We start from the raw sequence: 19,527 nt of genomic DNA on the forward strand, positions 1-19,527 counted from the left end.
TGAAAGGCCTCACAGATACTGCCCAGTACACATTGCTGGCTCCAAGACCACAATGAAAGGCCTCAGAAATACTACCCAGTAAGACTGCAGGCCCGGGAGCCCAGTGAAAGGCCTCAGCGGTACTGCCCAGTAAAAATGCAGGCCCGGGAGCCCAATGAAAGGCCCCAGAGATACTGCCCAGTAATGGCCAGTGAAAACTGACCAGAGGTGGGATCAGAGACTTGCAACGAGAGAGGGGGCCTCACGGATACTGCCCAGAAAAACTGGAGGCCTGGGAGCCCAATGAAAGGCCTCAGAGATACTGCCCTGTACACAATGCGGGCTCCAAGACCCCAATGAAAGGCCTCAGATACTGCCCAGGAAAACTGCAGGCCCAGGAGCCTAATGAAAAGCCTCACAGATACTTCCCAACACTGGCCAGTAAACACTGATCAGGGGTATGATCCGAGACCTGCAGGGAGAAAGAGTTCCTTAGAGATACTGCCCAGTGCACTCTGCAGGCCTCAGGAGCCACATGGAAGGCCTAACAGATACTGCCCAATACACACTGTACGCCCTAGGACCCCATTGCCAGGCCTCACAAATACAGTAAACCTGCAGGCCCAGGAGTCCAATGAAAGGCCCCAGAGATACTGCCCAGTAAACTGCAGGCCCAGGAGACTAATGAAAGGCCTCACAGAAACTGCCCAATACTGGCTAGTAAACAATGACCAGAGGTGTGATCTGAGACCTGCAAGGAGCGAGGGGACCTCAGATACTGCTCAGCACAAATGCAGGCCCAGGAACCCAATGAAAGGCCCCAGAGGTACTGCCCAGTACACAATGCAGGCCCAGGAGCCCAATGAAAGCCCCCAGAGGTACTGCCCAGTACACAGTGCAGGCCTAGGAGCCCAATGAAAGGCCTCAGAGATACTGCCCAGTACACAATGCAGGCCCAGGAGCCCAATGAAAGGCCTCAGAGATACTGCCCAGTACACAATGCAGGCCCAGGAGCCCAATGAAAGGCCTCAGAGATACTGCCCAGTACACAATGCAGGCCCAGGAGCCCAATGAAAGGCCTCAGAGATACTGCCCAGGAGTGCAACGGGCGGTCTCGCACTAACTGCATCGGGAAGCGATTCATGAATCAATTGATAAGATAAGTATTTGTAAACTGCACGGCGGCAGTGAAAGAACATATGTTAATACCGATCATGCTCAATGGTACGCACTCACTCGACCTTGGGAGAATGAATGGCTGGGCAGACCCACCGGGAGCTGAACCTGTGAGCATGAGGTCAGTAAGATCGCGGTCTGGAAGGCATGGGAACTTCACAGGGCCAGAGAGGGCGGCGGGGGGAGAAGGGGAGTGGGGGGGTCACATGATATTTAATTACACTTTGCCAAGAGCTAACCAGAAACCAGCGAGAGACCGAAATAAAAAGCCTGAGCGTGTCCGCCTCCCCCACACTGACTGCTGCGGAGGGAGCACGTTTTACAGAAGAAATAATGTCAATAATCTCAAGGACAAAACCAGCTCCTGAGGCGATAAAAGGAGCTCGGAGCTGGGACTGGAGCCGAGCCATCGCCACTGGAAAACTACCACCAGTGCCACAGGAGGACCATAGCCACGGCCACCTATGTACCACATCCAGGGCCACGGGAAGACCGTGCCACAGCCAAGGCCACCTAGGGACCACAGCCAGGGCCACGGGAGAACCGTACGTCAGCCAGGACCACCTAGGTACCACAGCCAGGGCCACGGGAGGGCCGTACCACAGCCAGGGCTACCTAGGGACCACAGCCAGAGCCACCGGAGGGCCGTATTACAGCCAGGGCCACCTAGGTACCACAGCCAGGGCCACGGGAGGGCCGTACCACAGCCATGGCCACGGGAGGGCCTTAGCCATGGCCACCTATGTACCACATCCAGGGCCACGGGAAGACCATGCCACAGCCAAGGCCACCTAGGGACCACAGCCAGAGCCACGGGAGGGCCGTACCACAGCCAGGGCCTCCTAGGTACCACAGCCAGGGCCACGGGAGAACCGTACGTCAGCCAGGACCACCTACGTACCACAGCCAGGGCCACGGGAGGGCCGTACCACAGCCAGGGCTACCTAGGGACCACAGCCAGAGCCACCGGAGGGCCGTATTACAGCCAGGGCCACCTAGGTACCACAGCCAGGGCCACGGGAGGGCCGTACCACAGCCAGGGCCTCCTAGGTACCACAGCCAGGGCCACGGGAGAACCGTACGTCAGCCAGGACCACCTAGGTACCACAGCCAGGGCCACGGGAGGGCCGTACCACAGCCAGGGCTACCTAGGGACCACAGCCAGAGCCACCGGAGGGCCGTATTACAGCCAGGGCCACCTAGGTACCACAGCCAGGGCCACGGGAAGACCGTACCACAGCCAGGGCCACCTAGGGACCATAGCCAGAGCCACAGGAGGGCCGTACCACAGCCAGGGCCACGGGAGGGCCGTACCACAGCCAGGGCCACGGGAGAACCGTACATCAGCCAGGACCACCTAGGTACCACAGCCAGGGCCACGGGAGGGCCGTACCACAGCCAGGACCACGTAGGTACCACAGCCAGGGCCACGGGAGGGCTGTACCACAGCCAGGACCACGTAGGTACCACAGCCAGGGCCACGGGAGGGCCGCACCACAGCCAGGGCCACCTAGGTACCTCAACCAGGGCCACGGGAGGGCCGTACCACAGCCAGGACCACATAGGTACCACAGCCAGGGCCACGGGAGGGCCGTACCACTGCCAGGGCCACGGGAGGGCTGTACCACTGCCAGGGCCACCCAGGTACCACAGCTAGGGCCACAGGAGGACCGTACCACAGCCAGCACCACATAGGCACCACAGCCAGGGCCACAGGAGGACCTTAGCCATGGCCACCTAGGAACCACAGTCAGGGCCACGGGAGGACCGTACATCAGCCAGCACCACATAGGTACCACAGCCAGGGCCACATGAGGACCGCACCACAGCCATGACCACATAGGAACCACAGCCAGGACCACAGGAGGACCTTAGCCATGGCCACCTAGGAACCAGAGTCAGGGCCAGGGGAGGGCCGTACCACAGCCAGGGCCACCTAGGGACCACAGCCAGAGCCACGGGAAGACCGTACCACAGCCAGGACCACCTAGGTACCACAGCCAGGGCCACGGGAGGGCCGTACCACAGCCAGGGCCACCTAGGTACCACAGCCAGGGCCACGGGAGGGCCGTACCACAGCCAGGACCATGTAGGTACCACAGCCAGGGTCACCTAGGTACCTCAACCAGGGCCACGGGAGGGCCGTACCACAGCCAGAACCACATAGGTACCACAGCCAGGACCACGGGAGGGCCGTACCACAGCCAGGGCCACGGGAGGGCCGTACCACAGCCAGGGCCACGGGAGGGCCGTACCACAGCCAGGGCCACGGGAGGGCCGTACCACAGCCAGGGCCACCTAGGTACCACAGCTAGGGCCACGGGAAGACCGTAGCCATGGCCACCTAGGTACTACAGCTAGGGCCACGGGAGAACCGTAGCCATGGTCACCTAGGTACCACAGACAGGGTCACGGGAGGACCGTACCACACCCAAGGTCACCTAAGAACCACAGCCAGGGCCTCTGGAGGACCACAGGCAGAGCCAAAGTCATGGCCAAGAAGGATCACAGCCAGGGTCACAGGAGGACCGTAGCCATGGCCACCTAGGTACCACAGATAGGGTCACGATAGGACCGTACCACATCCAAGATCACCTAAGAACCACCGCCAGTGCCAGTGGAGGACCACAGCCAGGGCCACTGGAGGACCACAGCCAGGGCCACAGGGAGAGCCATAGCCATGGCCAAGAAGGATCACAGCCAGGGTCACAGAAGGACCGTAGCCATGGCCACCTAGACACCACAGCTAGGGCCACAAGAGGAACGTAGCTATGGCAACCGAGGCACCACAGCTAGGGCCACAGGAGGACCGTAGCCATGGCCACCAAGGTACCACAACCAGGGCCACAGGAGGACCATATGCAGTGTCACTCAAGGACCACTACAAGGCCACGGGAGACCATTGCCAGGCCCCCTAAGGAACACACCCAAGGTCACCCAGGGACCACAGCCAGAAGCACAGGAAGTACCACAGCCAGGCCCTCTAAGGACTACAACCAAGGTTGCCTAAGGAACACAGCCAGGGCCACAGGAAGGCTGTAGCCATGGCCACCCAAAGAGCACAGCCAAGGCCACGGTGGGTTGCTCCACACCAGGTGTCTCCAACAAGTCACTCCAGGTACCAGTAGCTCCCAGACCCCTTCTGAGTAGCTCACTGCCTGAAATTCATTTTTAGGTAAGCACAGGGTCACATTTTTCCTTTTGAAAGTGAAGGCTGTGTGTATTTTATATGATTATCTTCAGGCTGCAGATAGCAGGGCCTGGTACTGAGCGGTACAGGAGCCAGATCTATGACCCTGGGCACAGAGGTGAAGAACAGAAGCACCGAGGGATCTAACTCAAATAAAAGTGCTTGTAAACTCAATATTGGAGGGTGAAAACAAAATGATGTTTCTCAATGCTTTTCAATCGGAGAAAAGTAAAATTAAAAGTTAGCTTTCAATTGAGTTAACTTTTCATTTTCTCAATCTCTTTTCAAAGTGTTGCATTTACAAACAGCAGGTCTCTCGCTCCCAGAGGCCATTAGAACACTGTGCCATATTTATAACTAAAAAACAGTCATGTTTTTTGAATGGGAGAAATTTATAGTGGAGAATAAAGTTCCACATTATGAACATTTTTATACTTTAAATTTCTCCCATTTAAAAGAAATGGTTACATGTTTCTGTTATACATGTAACAGTGCCACATATGGCGAAAGGTATGTCCTGTGCCACAAGTAGATACGATGACGGCTCTCGGTTACCCATACACATATGTTCTCATTCATACACTCATATGTTCTCATTCATATACACACACGTTCATACATCCCTAAAGACCACACTCTCACCGACACACACTGCAGCCCTGTCATACCGCCACAAGTCAAAGTATTTTGTTCAAACCACGGTCTCTGGCTCTATGGGCATTAGCCTTAAAGTCGACAAAGCTGGGTGTGGCTGTCTGGTAATAATGCAAGAGTTGTTGAGCCTTCTGTAGCTCAATGATTTTCAGTGATAAGAAGTAGCTCTCGCTACAGAAAAGGTTAGAGATCCCTGCTTCTGGCAATCCTGTGACACACAGAACCCTGAAGCAGGGCTTGAGTCTGTGATAATGAACTCCGGGGCTGGACTGAAGCGCTAGACACCACAAGACCCTAGAGCACGAAAGAAGCCGGTCGGCGGACGCCGGATACATCTACACGACTTCAGCCACGGAGCCCAGTACACTGATCTCCAACCTGGTCTGTGTCCAAGGGTCTCTGCACCGCCGAGGCGTGTGATACTGGTGCAGGAGGAAGGAACTCCGCACTGGCTCTCGCTGCTGGCAAGCACCATCTTCAAGAACAGCTGCTTCACTTACAGAGCCAATAAGTATACAAAGCAGTGATGGGTGGAATGCTTGAATTCATCTCAGCCATTGGTAATCACTCGGGCCGCATCCCACCTCAGTCTGGGCCCAGCTGTATGCAAACCAGTCTTGACCCTGCTCCAAAGGGAACAGTCCAGCCCGAACTGCCAAACAAGGTCCTCCCTGAACCGGAACACAAGCAGCACAGGAACAGATTCACTCTTTTTATGGTCTCTGCTACAAATGGGGTCTCTAGTTGGCAGTCAGTTTGCACCCTGTCCAAGTAGGGACCCTTAGTCAGGATAAGGGAGATACCCACTCAGATAACCCCTGCTCACCCATTTGGTAGGTTGGCCCGAGCAGTCAGGCTTATGTCAGAAGAAATGTGTAAAGCATTTGCACATAACACACAGTAACAAGTGAAAACACTACAAAAGGACACCCCACCAGGTTTAGAAAAATAGCCAATATTTATCTGTGTAAAACAAGACCAAAACAAGAAAAATCCAACATACAGTAATAAAGGTCTGAATTTTGCAAGAATTAACTTAAAAATACAGTTCCTTGAAGTCGATAGTTCTGTCTGGAGCTATCACGGCATCGTGAACAACAAATCTAACAGTTCAGGCCAGCTGCAGTATCGCGGGTCTGCGGTGCGAAGCGGGACGATGCAACGTGCGGTACTTACAGGTCACGGTGCAAGCAGCGGCTCTTTGACGACGTCCTGTGGTGTCAGTGATACCAGGGCTGTGGTGAGAAGCAGGGCGGTGCGACGTGCGGTGTGTCTAGGTCACGGTGCAGGCAGCGGCATAATTGCTGAAGCGCTGTCGTCGGTAGGCCCAAGGCAGCGGTGCGGGCTCCATGTGGCACCCACGGGCCTCGGTGCAGACAGGGGCATCTGTTGACACTGGAGTCGATGGCACTGGCGTCGGTGGACTGGGGCTGCGGTGCGAGACGGGCTTTGTGCACCTCAGGAGCGGTGTCCACAGGCCACGGTGCAGGTAGCAGCATCTGTTAGCATGGAGGGTTGTCGTCTGGGATACCAAGGCTGAGGTGCAAGCAAGGCGATGCAGAGTGTGGGGTCCACATGCCACAGTGAAAGCAGCGGCTCTGTGACGGTGTCATGTGGCAGCGTCAGTGGGACCAGGGTTGCGGTGCGACGTGGGCCACGGCGCTGTGTGGTGTCATCAGATCACGGTGCACGCATCGTTGACGTCATGGTGGTGGTTTTTCTTCTGTTGCAGCACAAAACACACAGTTCCTAGTGCTGTAGGCAGATGAAATTGAACTATTTGATATCCCTGAGACTTCCAACAGGAGGCAAGCTCTACTCCAAGCCCTCGGAGAACCTCACAAGCAGGATACACAGCAAAGTCCAGTCTTTGCCCTCTTTAAGGCAGAAGCAGCAACTGCAGGCCAACCCAGCAAAGCACACAAAGCAAGGGGCAGTACTCCTCCGCCATGTCTTCAGTTCTTATCCTTGGCAGAGGTTCCTCTTGATCCAGAAGTGTTCTAGAAGGCTGGGGTTTTGGGTCCACTACTTATAACAAGTTCTTCCTTTGAAGTAGGCAAAGGAAAGACTCTGTTGTTCACAAGATCCTGCCTTGCCAAGGCCTGGCCCCAAACATACTCCAGGGGATCAGAGACTGCATTGCATGAGGCCAGGCACAGCCCTTTCAGGTGTAAGTGACTACTCCTCCCTCCACTCTAGCCCAGATAGCTCATCAGGATACGTAGGCTACACCCCAGCTCCCTTTGTGTCACTGTCTAGAGGGAATTCACTAGAGCCCAACTGTCAGTCTGACCCAGATGTGAAATACAAAAGCAGGCACAGAATGGCTTAAGCAAGAAAATGCCCATTTCCTAAAAGTGGCATTTTCAAACTAACAACCTAAAAAACAATTTCACTAAAAGATGTATTTTTGAATTGTGAGTTCAGAGACCCCAAACTCCAGATTTCTATCTGCTCTCAAAGGAAAACTGCACTTTAAGGATATTAAAGGCAGCCCCCATGTTAACCTATGAGGGAGAGATGCCTTGCAAGAGTGAAAAACAAAATTGGCAGTATTTCATCTTTAGGACACGTAAAACACATCAGTACATGTCCCACCTTTAACATTCACTACTCCCTGCCCTTGGGGCTACTTAGGGCCTATCTTAGCGTTGCCTTACGTGGACTAAAAGGGAAGATTTGGGCCTGGCAAGTGAGTACACTTGCCAGGTCTAATTGGCAATGCAAGACTGCACACACAGACACTGCAGTGGCAGGTGTGAGACATATTTACAGGGCTAATGATCAGAGTGGCACACCCAGTGCTGCAGGCCCACCAGTAGCATTTGATTTACAGGCTTCGGGCACCTCTAGTGCACTTTACTAGGGACTTACCAGTAAATCAAATATGCCAATCATGGGTAAACCAATCACCAATACAATTTACATAGGAGCACTTGCACTTTAGCACTGAGCAGCAGTGGTAAAGTGCCCAGAGACAATACACCAGCAAAAACAGTCCAGCATACTATGAAAACAGGAGATCAGAAGGCAAAAAGACAGGGGAAACATGCCAAAAGATGTCAGGTCTAACAGTCTCATCAGCCAGGTACAGCTTGGCTCCAGAGACACAATGTGCCTGGGACCACATCTGGACATACCCATTCCATAATTAGTATACAGAACATTGATAGTTGGAATGCTTGAACTAATCTCAGCCACTGGTAATTACTCAGCCACATCCCACTCCACTGTTATTTTGCACACCATGCCACCTCAGTTTGGACCCATCTATATGCAAATGAGTCTTGACCCTGCTCCAATAGAACAGTCCAGTCTGAACCGCCAGGCCAGCTCCTCCCTGGACCGGAATACAAGCAACGGAGGACCGGTTTCACCCCCATTATGGGCCCCACCAGCCAGGTACAGCTTGGTGCAAGTGTGCACGGGACCCACGTCTGCTGCTGGTGCTCTGGTTCAGGAAGCACCTGGCCCGGCAGTTCGGGCTGGACTGTTCCTATTGAAGCAGGGTCAAGACTAATTTGCGTATAGATGGGTCCGAACTGAGGTGGCATGGTGAGCAAAATAACTATGGATTGGGTTCAGCCCTGAGGGATTACCAGTGGAGAGATTGGAGTATTCCATCCATGAAAGATAAATGTATAGAGGGCAACAAATGCACTAAGGCTTCTAGGCGCTGGTCACTCCACAACTGTTTTGCATATGTATTACTTAAAAATCCATTAAGCCCATCACCCCTGCTTACCTTACAGGCAAGCTCACAATCGTCAAACGTTAGGAACAGTAAATGTACAACTCCATGTGGCAATAAACTGCAGTCTCTTTTTGCAGGATGAGAGGTTGCATCCAGTATGTTCTGAACCCCTCTAGAGCAGTGGTTCCCAACCTGTTGATTTATGGTGACCCCCATTTTAACATTAATGGAACCCAGGAACCCCCACTGAATCATCACTGGAATCTGGGGACCCCCGCCTGAGTCATTAGTGGAAGCTGGGGACTAATTTGTCAATATTTTTTTAATTTTCTAAGCAGTCCCGGACTCCTGGAGAAGGCTTTGCGGACCCCCAGGGGTTCCCGGACCACAGGTTGGGAACCACTGCTCTAGATGGTGTGGGGTGATGTCACACATACCATACTACATGTAAAGAGGTAACAAGATGAGCCTGTGATGCAGGGAGCGTAAGGGGAGCAAGAGAAATACCTTGACAGTGCTTTGAGCAGGTGGTTTCCGGTGAGAGCACCAGCACTTATTTTTCTGCCTCAAGCATTTGCTGCGAGCAAAAGGCACACATGGGAACGACGGAGGAAGAGAAAAACGGGAAAGCGTCACAGAGGGAGAAAGCAGAAAGCTGCAGGAGTGAGCTGAAGGGGCAGGGAGTGCCTGTAAATGGATTGAAGAGGCCCGAGGTGGCTTCAGGATTATGCTGCCTCGGTATTCCGTGATCGCACATGTAATTGCAGCAGCCGCGGGTTTAAGAGGAGAGCTCTGGGCACCGCCACGTTTTTATTTACAAACTAAGCACTGGGCGGGAAGAGGGCAAACTACAGTCAGTGAGAGGACTAACTCCATTAGAGAGGGGGCAAAGAGAGACACCCAGTGTTGGGGTGGGGTGGGGGGGGGGGGCAAGGGAAAGGCATAAAGGAGTGTCTCTCCCGTACATTCTCAGTGCTTGAGGGCACAAGAGAGACAGTCGGCTTGCAAGCAAGAGAGATCCAATGTGAGAGTGGAACAAGAGAAAGGCAGAAAGAAGTGTCTCTCCCGTACATTCTCAGTGCTTGAGGGCACAAGAGAGACAGTCGGCTTGCAAGCAAGAGAGATCCAATGTGAGAGTGGAACAAGAGAAAGGCAGAAAGAAGAGACAAGCAGCGAGAAGACAAGCGAGAGACGGTCTAGAGATAACAGAGAGAAGCAGAGTGAGGGTACGGAGAGACTCAGAAGGGAGAGAGTGACTGATAGGCACCGAGAGCGAAGGAAAGAGAGGTGGAGTGACGTCAGAGAGGAGAATCAAGAGACATCCAGTGTGAGAGGGGGCGAGGGGAAGGCAGAAGAGACGAGCAGGTGCGCGAGAGGCAGTCTGAGGGCACCTAAGAGACAGCCAGAGTGAGGGTGGTGAGAGGGCAGCAAGGGAGAGGCGGGGACAGAGAGTGGAGAGTGCACCCAGAAAGAGACGGCACTTGCTGGAAGCACCACCAGCGAGGGAGGGCGAGAGGCCGCCATGACTGCGGCCACAGGGAGGTGGATGGACAGGTGGGAGGGGGAGGAGCTACAACTCACCTGAAAGTTTTCGAAAGTTTTGCTGGACTTGCTGATCCGGAGCAGTCTAAGAGCCGAGAGAAGGAGCTCTCTGCCCAGGCCCAGCTCTCGCCCTCTGTCCCTCCCTTCTGCGCTCCCACCTGCCTCGGATCTGTAGCCACGGCCCCTCCTCCTCCGGGCCCTGCCCACAGGTGACACGCACACATGGAGGGGGAGGAGAGACCCGGGGCGCTCTGAAGAGAGGAGGGAGGGCCGCCCGAGCGTGAGGAGAGACAGGACTCCACGTGCCACTGTACCTGCAGTTGGTGGAATGTGTGGCTCCGGGGCAGTTTGTGGGGGGAGGTGGTGTGTGGACAAAGGGGTGCCAAGTAATCCACACCCGAGGAAGAGGCGTGTGCCGAGGAGCACACTGTGCGCCAGGGGCCACGCAGGACTCCACGTGTCACTGTTGATGCAGGGGGTGGACTGTGTGGCTCCGGGGCAGTTTGTGGGGGGAGGTGGTGTGTGGGAGAGGAAGGAGTGCCAAGTTATCGACACCCCAGTGTGAGAAAGTAGCCTCTTTCTAGCCTTGTTACCCCCACTTTTGGCCTGTTTGTGAGTGTATGTCAGGGTGTTTTCACTGTCTCACTGGAATCCTGCTTGCCAGGGCCCAGTGCTCATAGTGAAAACCCTATGTTTTCAGTATGTTTGTTATGTGTCACTGGGACCCTGCTAGTCAGGACCCCAGTGCTCATAATTTGTGCCCTGTATGTGTTCCCTGTGTAGTGCCTAACTGTCTCACTGAGGCTCTGCTAACCAGAACCTCAGTGGTTATGCTCTCTCATTTCTTTCAAATTGTCACTAACAGGCTAGTGACCAATTTTACCAATTTACATTGGCTTACTGGAACACCCTTATAATTCCCTAGCATATGGTACTGAGGTACCCAGGGTATTGGGGTTCCAGGAGATCCCTATGGGCTGCAGCATTTCTTTTGCCACCCATAGGGAGCTCTGACAATTCTTACACAGGCCTCCCACTGCAGCCTGAGTGAAATAACGTCCACGTTATTTCACAGCCATTTTACACTGCACTTAAGTAACTTATAAGTCACCTATATGTCTAACCTTTACCTGGTAAAGGTTAGGTGCAAAGTTACTTAGTGTGAGGGCACCCTGGCACTAGCCATGGTGCCCCCACATTGTTCAGGGCCAATTCCCTGGACTTTGTGAGTGCGGGGACACCATTACACGCGTGCACTACATATAGGTCACTACCTCTATGTAGCTTCACAATGGTAACTCCGAATATGGCCATGTAACATGTCTATGATCATGGAATTGCCCCCTCTATGCCATCCTGGCATAGTTGGCACAATCCCATGATCCCAGTGGTCTGTAGCACAGACCCTGGTACTGCCAAACTGCCTTTCCTGGTGTTTCACTGCAGCTGCTGCTGCTGCCAACCCCTCAGACAGGTTTCTGCCCTCCTGGGGTCAAGCCAGGCTTGTCCCAAGATGGCAGAACAAAGGACTTCCTCTGAGAGAGGGTGTTACACCCTCTCCCTTTGGAGAATGGTGTGAAGGCAGGGGAGGAGTAGCCTCCCCCAGCCTCTGGAAATGCTTTCTTGGGCACAGATGTGCCCAATTCTGCATAAGCCAGTCTACACCGGTTCAGGGGACCCCTTAGCCCTGCTCTGGCGCGAAACTGGACAAAGGAAAGGGGAGTGACCACTCCCCTGACCTGCACCTCCCCTGGGAGGTGTCCAGAGCTCCTCCAGTGTGCTCCAGACCTCTGCCATCTTGGAAACAGAGGTGCTGCTGGCACACTGGACTGCTCTGAGTGGCCAGTGCCACCAGGTGACGTCAGAGACTCCTTCTGATAGGCTCCTCCAGGTGTTGCTAGCCTATCCTCTCTCATAGGTAGCCAAACCCTCTTTTCTGGCTATTTAGGGTCTCTGTCTCTGGGGAAACTTTAGATAACGAATGCAAGAGATCATCCGAGTTCCTCTGCATCTCTCTCTTCACCTTCTGCCAAGGAATCGACTGCTGTCCGCGCTGGAAGCCTGCAAAACTGCAACATAGTAGCAAAGACGACTACTACAACTCTGTAACGCTGATCCTGCCGCCTTCTCGACTGTTTTCCTGGTGGTGCATGCTGTGGGGGTAGTCTGCCTCCTCTCTGCACTAGAAGCTCCGAAGAAATCTCCTGTGGGTCGACGGAATCGTCCCCCTGCAACCGCAGGCACCAAAAAGCTGCATTACCGGTCCCTTGGGTCTCCTCTCAGCACGACGAGCGAGGTCCCTTGAATCCAGCAACTCTGTCCAAGTGACTCCCACAGTCCAGTGACTCTTCAGTCCAAGTTTGGTGGAGGTAAGTCCTTGCCTCCCCACGCCAGACTGCATTGCTGGGAACCGTGACTTTTGCAGCTACTCTGGCCTCCGTGCACTTCCGGTGGAAATCCTTTGTGCACAGTCCAGCCTGGGTCCACGGCACTCTAACCTGCATTGCACGACCTCCTAAGTTGTTCTCCGGCGACGTGGGACTCCTTTGTGCGACTTCGGGTGAGCACCGTTTCACGCATCCTCGTAGTGCCTGTTTCTGGCACTTATCCGGGTGCTACCTGCTGCTGAGAGGGCTCCTTGTCTTGCTCGACGTCCCCTCTACCTCCTGGCGCAATTTGCGACATCCTGGTCCCTCCTGGGCCACAGCAGCATCCAAAAACGCTAACCGCACGATTTGCAGCTAGCAAGGCTTGTTGGCGTTCTTTCGTCGGGAAAACACTTCTGCACGACTCTCCACGGCGTGAGGGATCCGTCCTCCAAAGGGGAAGTCTCTAGCCCTTGTCGTTCCTGCAGAAACCTAAGCTTCTTCTGTCCAGTAGAAGCTTCTTTGCACCCACAGCTGGCATTTCCTGGGCATCTGCCCATCTCCGACTTGCTTGTGACTTTTGGACTTGGTCCCCTTGTTCCACAGGTACCCTCGATTGGAAATCCATTGTTGTTGCATTGCTGGTTTGTGTCTTTCCTGCAGTATTCCCCTATCACGACTTCTTTGTCCTTTGGGGAACTTTAGTGCACTTTGCACTCACTTTTCAGGGTCTTGGGGTGGGCTATTTTTCTAACCCTTACTATTTTCTAATAGTCCCAGCGACCCTCTACAAGGTCAAATAGGTTTGGGGTCCATTTGTGGTTCGCATTCCACTTTTGGAGTATATGGTTTGTGTTGCCCCTATCCATATGTGTCCCCTTTGCATCCTATTGTAACTATACATTGTTTGCACTGTTTTCTAAGACTATACTGCATATTTTTGGTATTGTGTATATATATCTTGTGTATATTTCCTATCCTCTCACTGAGGGTACACTCTGAGATACTTTGGCATATTGTCATAAAAATAAAGTACCTTTATTTTTAGTATAACTGTGTATTGTGTTTTCTTATGATATTGTGCATATGACACTAGGTGGTACTGTAGGAGCTTCACTCGTCTCCTAGTTCAGCCTAAACTGCTCTGCTAAGCTACCATTATCTATCAGCCTAAGCTGCTAGACACCCTATACACTAATAAGGGATAACTGGGCCTGGTGCAAGGTGCAAGTACCCCTAGGTACTCACTACAAGCCAGTCCAGCCTCCTACACCCAGGAAGAGGCGTGTGCCGAGCAGCACACTGTGCGCCAGGGGCCACACAGGACTCCACGTGTCACTGGTGATGCAGGGGGTGGAATGTGTGGCTCGGTGGCAGTTTGCGGGGTGCTAAGTAGCCGACGCCTGAGGGAACAGACTGATAGACACCTGGGAGGGGCGAGCAAGAGGCGTGTGCCGAGGAGCACACTGTGCGCCAGGGGCCACGCAGGACTCCACGTGTTACTGTTGATGCAGGGGGTGGACTGTGTGGCTCCGGGGCAGTTTGTGGGGGGAGGTGGTGTGTGGGAGAGAATGGGGTGCTAAGTAAGCCACACCCGGGGAAGAGGCGTGTGCCGAGGAGCACACCGTGCGCCAGGGGCCACGCAGGACTCCACGTGCCACTGGTGATGCAGGGGTGGAATGTGTGGCTCCGGGGCAGGAACAAGACGAGCAGGTTAGTGTGTATGTCGGGCGTGTGTGGGTGCAGCAGCAGGCCCAGCATCCCCCCCCCCCCCCCCCCCCCCGGCGGAGGGGCAGCATGTGCTGTGGGACAGTGAACCGGGTCTAAGTCATTGATGTGGCTCTCTGGAGTTGGGGGACAGGAGTACCCACAGTTACAACATCGTTTTGCCCTGCGTGTGCCTCAACAGTCCTGAGCAGGTCTGTGGGGGTCCTAGCCTTACCCTGAGCAGGTCTGTGGGGGTCCTAGCCTTGCTCTGCAGGGTCCCAGCCTTGCCCCCGAGGAGGTCTGTGGGGGTCCCAGCCTTACCCCCGAGGAGGTCTGCGGGGTCCCCAGCCTTACCCCCGAGGACGTCTGCGGGGTCCCAGCCTTACCCCGAGGAGGTCTGCGGGGTCCCCAGCCTCGGCCTGCGGGGTCCCCAGCCTTACCCCGAGCAGGCCTGCGGGGTCCCCAGCCTCGGCCTGCGGGGTCCCAGCCTTACCCCGAGGAGGCCTGCGGGGTCCCAGCCTTACCCCGAGGAGGCCTGCGGGGTCCCAGCCTTACCCCGAGGAGGCCTGCGGGGTCCCAGCCTTACCCCGAGGAGGCCTGCGGGGTCCCAGCCTTACCCAGAGGAGGTCTGCGGGGTCCCAGCCTTACCCTGAGCAGGTCTCGAGTGCCCTGAGCAGGTCCCATGGGTCATTGACTCCAACACCAGATTTCTAGAGGTTGTAGCCTTGGAATGGATTGCTCCAAGTCTCTGCCTAGGGCTGCCACTCTGTGTAAATGTTTTCACCAAGGTACTTAGCAGGCATCTGGCTGGGACACAGACCTTCACCGGGTGTTTTCACCAGCTGAAGTTACTTGTCCCCAAATTCTAACAAAATCGCTGTGCTTCTCCTAGCTGCCTCCCTGTGCTCGAGTCCACCATCTGTTGTGGGGTTTATGCACTGCTTAATTTGTAAATAAAAAAGCGCCAGTGCCCAACGCTGCGGAATACTGAGGCAGCGTAATCCTGAACACATCTCGGGCCTCTATAATCCATTTACAGCCACTCACTACCCCTTCAGCTCACTCTTGCAGCTTTCTACTTTGTGATGGTTTTTCTCTTCCTCTGTATGTGCCTTTTGTTCAAAGTAAATGCTTAAGACAGTGCCGGAAACAACAAGCACAAATTAAGCACTGAGTCTGTGGCAACAGTTTCCACAGATGCCAACATTTTAAAACTGGAATGGGGGAGATTTAGCACCCGAGCCCCAAAAAATAATAAAATCGGGGGGTACATTTTCTTCATTGGCATATTTAAGTAGAGGCAAATTTAGGTGGTAGACAAAGTAAAGCTATTCTTGGCTTCAAAAATCTGGATTCTTCTGCCTGAGGCACATCTGTTGGCATGTATGTGTTTCATAGTTCACAGGACCCCATGGAGGTCTCTTTGGGTCGTTCATTTGTGATCCACATTATGTCCTGGACTACATCTAAGATGGCTGCCACGTTCAACAGTGCTGCACTTTATATAGCACCTGTATCTGAATGGGATTACAATTAACACGGCTGCTGAGGCTGTACAGGAGTACACCTAAGATGGCTGCCTTGTCCAACAGTAATACCTCTTAAATAGCATCTGAATAGGACTACAACTAACATGGCTGCTGAGGCTGTCCAGGAGTACAGGAATACCTCTTAAATAGCACCTGTATCTGAATAGGACTACAATTAACATGGCTGCTGAGGCTGTACAGGAGAACACCTAAGATGGCTGCCATGTCCAACAGGAATACCTCTTAAATAGCACCTGTATCAGAAGACATTTTTGCACTTAATGTATGAGTGTGATATATAAAGCAAGTAGTATTTTTTGAAGAAGCTGCATCATGGAAATGGCATTCTATTGGAATAAGTGTAAAAATATTTATACAATGACAATATGCTGCCTTCTTAAATAAGGTTTGGGAGGCGTGGTTCTTTTGGATGGTCTTTGGTTTTTCCCTGTCTTGATCCCTTCAATTTTATTAGGGCCCCTTTATTTTTGGATACTACAGCAAAAACAGGTCAGCATTTCAGCCAATGAGCTTGCAGTGTTTTGAAATCACAACATCCCGCTACTCAAAGCTTCTGCACCCTAGGGTGCCTAGAGGAGCGCCCGCTCCATCAAGACGCCATAGGCCAATGTGTCTCGCCACAGCTTTGTGGCTGCTCCTGGACAAACACTACAGCTTTATAAATGGCAATTCGGTTTTACCTTTGTCCAGGAGGTCCACTCTCAGCTGCTCTGCCCCAGGCAGCAGCACTCAAGTCCACCTGGTTGGTAAGCGGAGCTGGGTAATATTCCCTGGCAGGATATTTCTCTCTTTTTGCAGTTTTAGTTAACTCACAACTGGTTCCTTCTCTGATTCAACTGCCCGGGCATTTCTTATGGTTTTCAACCCTGCCTGACTGTAAGGCTTGGATAAGTGCACATCCCATCTTCATGTTATTAACTCTTCGTCTAGCGCGGAGTGCCTGTGGGAGGGACCTCAAGGTGCTTTACATAATGCAGGAGTCGAGATATTATTGCAATGAAAACAAGGAGAAATACACCCATGGCACATGTAAGAGTACAGATATATGTGCCTAATACAGGAAGATATTACAAGAAGGCCAGATGTGCTAAAGCTTTTTGTGTTCAGATATGTTCCAGATCACAAAGTCGGATCATTTATAACTGTAAACTGACTTTTTGGCATGTACCAAACCCAAATTGCAATTCAGTAAAGCATTATGGAATCATAATTTGGGTTTGCGGCTACATACCAAATCAGTATTTAGAAGGGGTGTGTTTGGGGTCTGATTCACAATGGGATGTATTAATGTTTTAGAACCGACAGCCGGACATAAAACATTAATATTTTACCGACTACCGAAAGGCAGTGGTAAACCATTCGCAAATCGGAAGAGGTCCCCATGGGACCCTTCCCCTTTGTGAATGATAGTCTTAGTAATTGTTTGTTAAACTTTTCATTTTCTTTTTGGTTTTTAACACATCACATTTTGGACGGCATTAAAAAAAATGTTTTATTTAAAAGCAATCAAAGACATTGTGATCTGCTGGTCCATTCCTATGATGGCAACGAATCATGGTAGGTCGCAATTTGTGATCTGCCTTATTTATATTCATGAGACAGGTCAATTGTGTCCCACTAAGATTCGTCTTTTTTGGGAACCAACATAGTGCATAGGTCAGTTTGCAAAATACCACACTGGTCGCAAATTGTGACCAGTGTTTAGTATATCAGATTCTGAGTGTTTTATGTCACTCGTTCGATATTTCTAGCAATATATATTTGAACGAACAAGCTGGATTTTAGAGCCTCTGTCACGCTTCAAAGCACCCTTCTGTGTTAGAAGCCCTTAGCTCTCCCCTATTTCCTGAAGACCACTGGGCATCTGCCAGAGACCGCCTCATCAGGGGCCATGGTTCCCTCGCAGTGTCAAACGGACTCCCCTGATCTGGCGAGAGATGGCCTAGTGTTTTCACTCCCCACCCAGTTACTGTGGGCTGCTGACTATAAGACCTAGGACCAGACTTGGCAACTGATCTGCTTGTGTGACAGGTCAAAGTAGACAGTGGGAACTCTTGGACAGAAGAGAGGGAGACACGAGGAAGTCACTTACTCACACTAGTACCAACCATCCGTGCCCTACTCTCGGACGCCCTGTCCCACTCCTGACAAGCTGGTCTACCCTGCGCCCTTGGCCTTCTGCCCACTTCGGATTGTCCACTTGAATTTTAGTATGATGGAGTAAATAACTGACCCTCAAAGGTGTGCACGTGCATTCCATGTGCCCATCTCGGTGCTCCACTCATTTCCGTGTACCCGCCTCTGTGCCCCACCCATTCCGTGTACCCGCCTGTGCCCCACCCATTCTGCGTACCCGCCTCGTGTACCCTACACCCCACCTGACCACCCTCTGCCCTCCAGTTCCACCTTCCTATCCTCCAGAGGTCTTCAAAGGTTTTTGCTCTAAACCCCACCCACCAGAGCAAAATGTTTTGAGGACCCCCCCCCCAAAAAAAACAACTTTATGCCAAGAATAGTAGGAGTGGAAGGGATGCACGCAGTGGGTGGGGGTTATGAGATCATTTGAGGGATATGCTATCTGTAGTTCATAATCCACACTAAATGTGAAACTTATAAAAGAGCAAATATATCAAAGAAAAACAGAAATTGACCAAAACACTATGCCAATAAAATGGGGGCGTTGTGAGCCCCTGTGCCTTCTGGGTACCAATGCAACTGCACCGGTTGCACAAATGACAGCCACTGCCCGGGTGGCTGGCGGTCTCCTCTGCCATTTTCACCCCTTCGCCACCACATCTGGCCATCACTCCAATCTTGAATCGGACTCTGGGCTGGATTTAGAGTTCGGTGATGGGTTACTCTGTCACAAACTTGATGGATAAGAAGTCCACCGCATTATGATTCCCATAGGATAATGAGGAGTTTAGTTAGTCCTTCATACCCCCGGGCTCCGGCGTCGCTTCACCTGCAGCACTATCAAGTACCTCCAGCCCTGTGTAGCAGGTGGTCTCCTCTGTGGACTCCACTGGGCCATCACTCCTAGGCCGGAGTCCAAAAGCAGGCTGTCCGCCCCTCGGGGGGGGGGCTCCACATCTCATCCCTTGTTGCTTGGCCCATTTTCCCTGTGCAGAAGGGAAGCATTCGCCCGATGCTAAGAAGTAAAAACGGCTCCCAATCCCCTTTTTGCTAGTAAGACAGTACTTAATGGGTGCAGTGGTCTTGCAGAACACTGGCTTGGTGCTACTGCACCTGCTGCACACATCCCTCCCCCTTTATAAAAAAAAAAAAAAAGTCTAAATATCTCTGCACATTCCTCATGGTATCTCTTTGGGGATGCTGTCCATTGGTACATAAAACAAACTAGCCCCCACAGCGTCTTTTCTCTCGGCCTTCTCTTTAGCGCTATCCAAGCATCTCAGCCGTTCCTCTTTTCCTGGTGCATTGCTCTGAGGCCCCAGAGGTGTGGATGATCAGTGCCCTGTCTGAAGGAGACCCCACTGACGCCCCCCGTCACCCCCTGGACTCCCCTGAAAGGACATCTGCATGTAAACAGAGGTCAAAGTCGTCAGGATCTCTGGTGACACAAGCCTAGGCTTTTATAAGTTTACAAATACAGGTCATAAACCTTTTGTTAAAAACAACCATCTCTGGACAGTTAATAGAGTAAAG

The 19,527-nt window shown here is 52.7% G+C and overlaps 1 protein-coding gene across 6 annotated transcripts in view; it reads right to left on the reverse strand.

The window, feature by feature from the left end:
* The window catches only part of LARGE2 (LARGE xylosyl- and glucuronyltransferase 2), a 207,194-nt gene that overhangs the window by 90,731 nt on the left and 96,936 nt on the right, over positions 1–19,527 (reverse strand). For 2 of the 6 annotated variants that reach the window (XR_011201291.1, XM_069221739.1), the window contains exon 1: positions 10,275–10,417. The exons of the other annotated variants lie outside the window; for them this stretch is intronic. The gene's annotated coding sequence lies outside the window, so the exon portion shown is untranslated. Of the gene's footprint in view, positions 1–10,274; positions 10,418–19,527 lie in introns of those variants that run through there. 6 annotated transcript variants of the gene reach the window in all.

This window comes from Pleurodeles waltl, chromosome 3_1, assembly GCF_031143425.1.
Source record: "Pleurodeles waltl isolate 20211129_DDA chromosome 3_1, aPleWal1.hap1.20221129, whole genome shotgun sequence".
NCBI lineage: Eukaryota > Metazoa > Chordata > Amphibia > Caudata > Salamandridae > Pleurodeles > Pleurodeles waltl.